Raw genomic sequence first — 6,000 nt, forward strand, 5'->3', positions numbered from 1 at the left:
ACCAGACGAGCCGCAGAGTTCTGGATGAGCTGGAGTGGGCGGGTAGTAGTTGCAGGCAGGCCGCCTAGGAGGAAGTTGCAGTAGTCCAGGCGGGAGAGGACCAGTGACTGGACGAGCAGAGTGTGGTAGATTCCAAGGGGATCGAGATGGGGAGGTCAGCAGAAGGTGAGGAAGAGTGAGGTAAAAAACAGGAGATCCGATTTGGAGAGGTTGAGCTTGAGGTGGTGTGAGTGCATCCAGGCGGAGATAGCAGACAAGCAGGAAGAGATGTGAGAGGGGATGAGAGGGTCAGAAGAGGGAAAAGACAAGAAGATCTTGGCATCATCAGCGTAGAAGTGGTAGGAGAAACCATGGGATGCAATGAGGGGGCCCAGGGAGCGAGTGTAGAGAGAGAACAGGAGCAGGCCCAGGATGGAGCCTTGGGGAACGCCTGTGAGGATATGTTGGGGGGTGGATGAGGAACCTCGCCATGTCACTTGGTAGGTCCGGTCGCTGAAATAGGAGGAGAACCAGGTGAGAGCAGTCCCAGAGATTCCAAGGTCAGCAAGGCAGGAGAGGAGGATGGAGTGATCAACGGTGTCAAATGCTGCAGAGAGGTCAAGGAGGATGAGGACTGAGGAGAGGGAGGCCGCCCGAGCACAGCTGAGGGAGTCAGTGACTTCCAGGACAGCAGTCTCGGTGGAATGAGCTGTGCGGAAGCCAGATTGCAGAGGATCGCCAGATTGCTGACGGTGGACCGCCCGCTCGAGAGTCTTTGAGAGGAAGGGGAGTAGGGAGACAGGGCGGTAGTTCTGAGGAGAGGTGGCGTCAAGGGTTGGTTTCTTGAGGAGCGTGATGACAGCAGCTTGTTTAAATGCAGAGGGGAAACAGCCAGAGAGGAGGGAGGAGTTGAGGAGGGAGGAGATGAAGGGAAGAAGATCAGGAGCGGTTGCTTGGAAGTGGCGAGAAGGGAGAGGGTCCAGGGCACACGTTGTAGGTTTGTGATGTAGGAGGAGAGCAGAAGCTTCAGCATCGGAGAGAGGTGAGAATGAAGAAAAGGAAGCTTGATCAGTGGGAGGTTTGGGTGTGATGGGAGAGGAGGGGGGAGTATGGAAGAGCTTACAGATGTCTGCAATCTTGGAGGAGAAGAAGGAGGCGAAATAGTTAGTTTCTATATTGTATTTTGTTTGTTTTTATTCGGGAAAATTTATAGAGACACATCTTTAGGCTTTATACAATGTATTGTGGAGCTATAGAAAACACACATATACACTCACCTAAAGGATTATTAGGAACACCTGTTCAATTTCTCATGAATGCAATTATCTAACCAACCAATCACATGGCAGTTGCTTCAATGCATTTAGGGGTGTGGTCCTGGTCAAGACAATCTCCTGAACTCCAAACTGAATGTCTGAATGGGAAAGAAAGGTGATTTAAGCAATTTTGAGCGTGGCATGGTTGTTGGTGCCAGACGGGCCGGTCTGAGTATTTCACATTCTGCTCAGTTACTGGGATTTTCACGCACAACCATTTCTAGGGTTTACAAAGAATGGTGTGAAAAGGGAAAAACATCCAGTATGCGGCAGTCCTGTGGGCGAAAATGCCTCGTTGATGCTAGAGGTCAGAGGAGAATGGGCCGACTGATTCAAGCTGATAGAAGAGCAACTTTGACTGAAATAACCACTCGTTACAACCGAGGTATGCAGCAAAGCATTTGTGAAGCCACAACACGTATAACCTTGAGGCGGATGGGCTACAACAGCAGAAGACCCCACCGGGTACCACTCATCTCCACTACAAATAGGAAAAAGAGGCTACAATCTGCACAAGCTCACCAAAATTGGACAGTTGAAGACTGGAAAAATGTTGCCTGGTCTGATGAGTCTCGATTTCTGTTGAGACATTCAGATGGTAGAGTCAGAATTTGGCGTAAACAGAATGAGAACATGGATCCATCATGCCTTGTTACCACTGTGCAGGCTGGTGGTGGCGGTGTAATGGTGTGGGGGATGTTTTCTTGGCACACTTTAGGCCCCTTAGTGCCAATTGGGCATCGTTTAAATGCCACGGCCTACCTGAGCATTGTTTCTGACCATGTCCATCCCTTTATGACCACCATGTACCCATCCTCTGATGGCTACTTCCAGCAGGATAATGCACCATGTCACAAAGGTCGAATCATTTCAAATTGGTTTCTTGAACATGACAATGAGTTCACTGTACTAAACTGGCCCCCACAGTCACCATACTGTGGGCATCTTTGGGATGTGGTGGAACGGGAGCTTCGTGCCCTGGATGTGCATCCCACAAATCTCCATCAACTGCAAGATGCTATCCTATCAATATGGGCCAACATTTCTAAAGAATGCTTTCAGCACCTTGTTGAATCAATGCCACGTAGAATTAAGGCAGTTCTGAAGGCGAAAGGGGGTCAAACACAGTATTAGTATGGTGTTCCTAATAATCCTTTAGGTGAGTGTAGGTAGGCTATTATCATAATGTAATGACTCAGGGGTTCCGGCCGTGGCGGGGACTCGAACCACGTTCTCCCGCGTCACAATGCAGATCTTACCGCATTGCCTTTAGAAAGGCTCGACATCGCTACACTTTGTAGTGGTTAAGGCACACGACTGAGAGACTGGTATTTTGTGGGTTCCAATTATGATGTATGGATGATGTTTTTTAGGTATATATATTTACAAATATTTAATTTCATGGAGTTACATGGTTTCAGAGTATGGCGGACTATCCAAACTGAAATTTAAAAGAAATACACAGAGAAAATAAATACATGATTAAACAAATACATGGACATATAGGCCTATCTATTTATTCATTGATCTATTTATTTGTTTATGTTTTTCAACATTTATTTATTCATTCATTAGTTTCAACACGTATATATGTATTTCCTAATTGTCCGTTTCTCAGTGCTCTTCTGCATTTCGTAGCGTCTCTTGTATTTCTTTTTCTTTTTCGATGTGACAAAACATTGAACTCCGTCAATCAGAGCTAGTGGGCGGTAGCCAGTGCGCTTATTGGCTAATCCAATGCACATAATCTTCTTCATAATCATCTTCATGTTCACGTTCATAATCCTCTTCTGTCATCTTCATAATCATGTTAATGTTCATCTTCACGTTCATCTTCATTTTGGCACTGATCACCCTCAATAACAATCGCTCTGCTCCTCCCACAACAGGAACGGACTTGCTACAATGGCCTGGTTTTACAAAAAAGCTTTGGGACGCGTCCAGCAACGCACGGCGTGGCATGGACGCTTAAACCAGTGGAACTGAGGCATAAGACATCTGTTCAGACCGTAGCTTTAAGACAGCAGGCTAATTTCCTCAGCTGCTCAGCACTATTGCTCTTATTCACTTTCTTGCTTCCTTTTTTTTTACTGCAACTTCTCCTATGCCTACCCCTCCCTTTAGCAGATATCTAGGACTTCGCTATGTCTGCACCTGTTAGCTCATTGTGCTAGGATATATGCTTATTGTATTGTGTACTGGTTGTATGTATCGCATTTTGTATTGTTTTGAAATGTTTGTCTGCCAAGAAATAAAGATGAATAATTACACACACACACTATACTGTCAGTCAATGTGTACACCTGTCTGTCTCAGAGCATATTTAAATACAACATATAATCTACAGTCGACCTCCTACCTCTTTCTCTCAGTGATTTCAACACACACATACCATCATTCACAGTGAATCGGTGTCTACATTTACTCTTGTGTCTTTCTGTCTACTGCTGCACACACAGTTGCTTGCAAATGACAATAAGAGAGAAACACATTGAAATTTTACACTGACAATCGCACTAACCTGGGTACCAGTTTGGCTGCGTAGTCCCGTCCACTGCAGGATACTACTAGACTCCTGTGGCAGTAGCAACAGCAGTCTTTATAGTTGTATCGAGCAGCTGTGTGACGTTGCTCGCAGTTCTCCTTGTCAGTCAAGCTTTTATTTTGTCTTGTTTCGGTTTTAAATTGGTGACACAGGGCGGTGTAAACTCGCCTGCTCGACTGTCTATGTGCTATTACTCACACGCACTCTCTCAGCAACTTTCCACATATTTTGTTTCACTTTATCCCAGTCTCTGGCGGTTTTTTAAATAATGTCTCCCATAAACCCCTCCCTAGCTTTCTCTAGGTTTCGTTTTCGTCTTTTTCTGTCACGGCTCACAGGGGTCCGCCCCCTCTACGTCTCGTTTGGTCACCGGACACACTGGCGGGAGTCCTGCGGTCTTTCCATCGTGAGAGACTTATTTTCGTATTTTGCTGCAGATCTTAAGTATTCTACATCGGTGACTTGTGCCTATTGTGTAGAGAGACTTCGTTCAAATTGTAAAAGCAGGGTGAGGTGTGTGTGTGTGTGGGTTATAACTCGACCATAAATGCTAATACAGCGAAACATAAACAATATAGCCCTGAAAATCAGATTCAGTTTAATCCAGACGGAACAAACACATACATGATAGAAATGTGTGATTCTTGTGTTTTGCATTTGCCAACATTAACTCCAGTTTTCGTAAATTAAAATACTTGGGCTGTAATGTAATGTATTTAGGAAAGTACCAGTCTTCCGCCCAAAACCCTCACAACCCACAACACACCCGAAATAAATACATAATTATAATCAAATTTCTTTCAAATTAATCGCGGTTTGTTTTTGTTCTTATTAGTAATCTAATAATCGGTGTCCTGACAGTCACACTGTGAAGTGGATGATGATGGTGGATGGTGGATGATGATGATATGAATAAAAACTAGCATATTTATATCTGTATTAAGCACACACACAGTCACACTTTTTCCACAATTCGAATAGCAATATTAATAAAGATATAGGTCTCTAAATTTAAGCACACACAATACAGTCATACAATAATGAGTAAAATAACAAGATTAATACTAATAAATAATAGTAATCAGAAAAATAGCAATACAATTAATAGTAATAACAGATATGAATAATAGTAGTAATCAGAACAATAATACCACCAATATTATTAAAAATAATACTATGTATATCAAGTTCCCCATCAGAACAGCAGTGTAAATTAATGCACAAACTCAATACCAGGAAGAGAAATTAGTTTAGCAGAAGGGGAATCCTCTGGACCATAAACAGCTGGCCTACACATTCAGAAGAAGTACTCTAGTCATCCTTTCATCCTTGGATAGTTTCGAGGGGGGGGGGGTAAAGGGAGAGAGAAACAGGAGAGGTGGAGACAGATGCACACTCATGCACTGCAATAAATATGCCCATATAAGGGACATCATCTTTAATAAAATAATAAATACCCACTCTTTCAGAAAATGGATAATAAAAGAAAATGTGTCAATCCTCCTGGGGGAGGGATACACAGAGCCCGTGGCTGCCCAATATGTAGCTGCCTGCCACAGCCTGAGGGGCACACGATGACACAGGCAGAGGAATTGTAAATACTAGTTTCTGATGTATGTTCTTGTGTTTGATATAAAACAAAAACGTATATGTTTATGTATATTAACATCACTATTTTATGGTTTCCCCTCTATGTATTAAATATAATGTCATCCTTTTATTTTTCTGTACTTTAACATTTTATAAAGCATTACGTTTTATTTGTATGTATTTATTTTATGTCATACGTATATGTAATGTTCTATTGCTTTGGCAATACAACATTTCTTTGTCATGCCAATAAAGCTCCTTAAATTGAAAATTGAAATTGAGAAGGTGAGGGAACTAGGAGGAAGAGTTAGGGTAAGGAGAGGGGAGGAGAAAAAAGAGGGGGGAATTAAAAGGAGTGAGAGAGGTCAAGGAAGCAGCAGGAGGAAAAGGTAGGGAAAAAGGGAAAGGGTGAGAAAGAGGGAGGGAAAGTGAGAGAAGGAGAAAGAAAGAGATGCCATCAAGGGGAGGTAGAGGGAGCAAATGAAGAAAAAAATACATGAAAATAAATTAATGAAAATAAATTCTCTTGTTTCCAGAGACACACAAAAAAACACACATAAAACTTTCAAC

At 43.0% G+C, this 6,000-nt stretch overlaps 1 protein-coding gene across 4 annotated transcripts in view; it reads right to left on the reverse strand.

Moving 5' to 3' along the window:
* irf3 (interferon regulatory factor 3) overlaps positions 1-4,142 on the reverse strand; it is a 59,884-nt gene extending 55,742 nt beyond the window's left edge. For 3 of the 4 annotated variants that reach the window (XM_066708774.1, XM_066708775.1, XM_066708772.1), the window contains exon 1: positions 3,817-4,141. The gene's annotated coding sequence lies outside the window, so the exon portion shown is untranslated. Of the gene's footprint in view, positions 1-3,816 lie in introns of all 4 variants that reach the window. The other variant, XM_066708773.1, reaches the window with a different exon arrangement.
* Positions 4,143-6,000: the final 1,858 nt, after the last annotated feature.

Source organism: Amia ocellicauda, chromosome 7 (assembly GCF_036373705.1).
Source record: "Amia ocellicauda isolate fAmiCal2 chromosome 7, fAmiCal2.hap1, whole genome shotgun sequence".
NCBI lineage: Eukaryota > Metazoa > Chordata > Actinopteri > Amiiformes > Amiidae > Amia > Amia ocellicauda.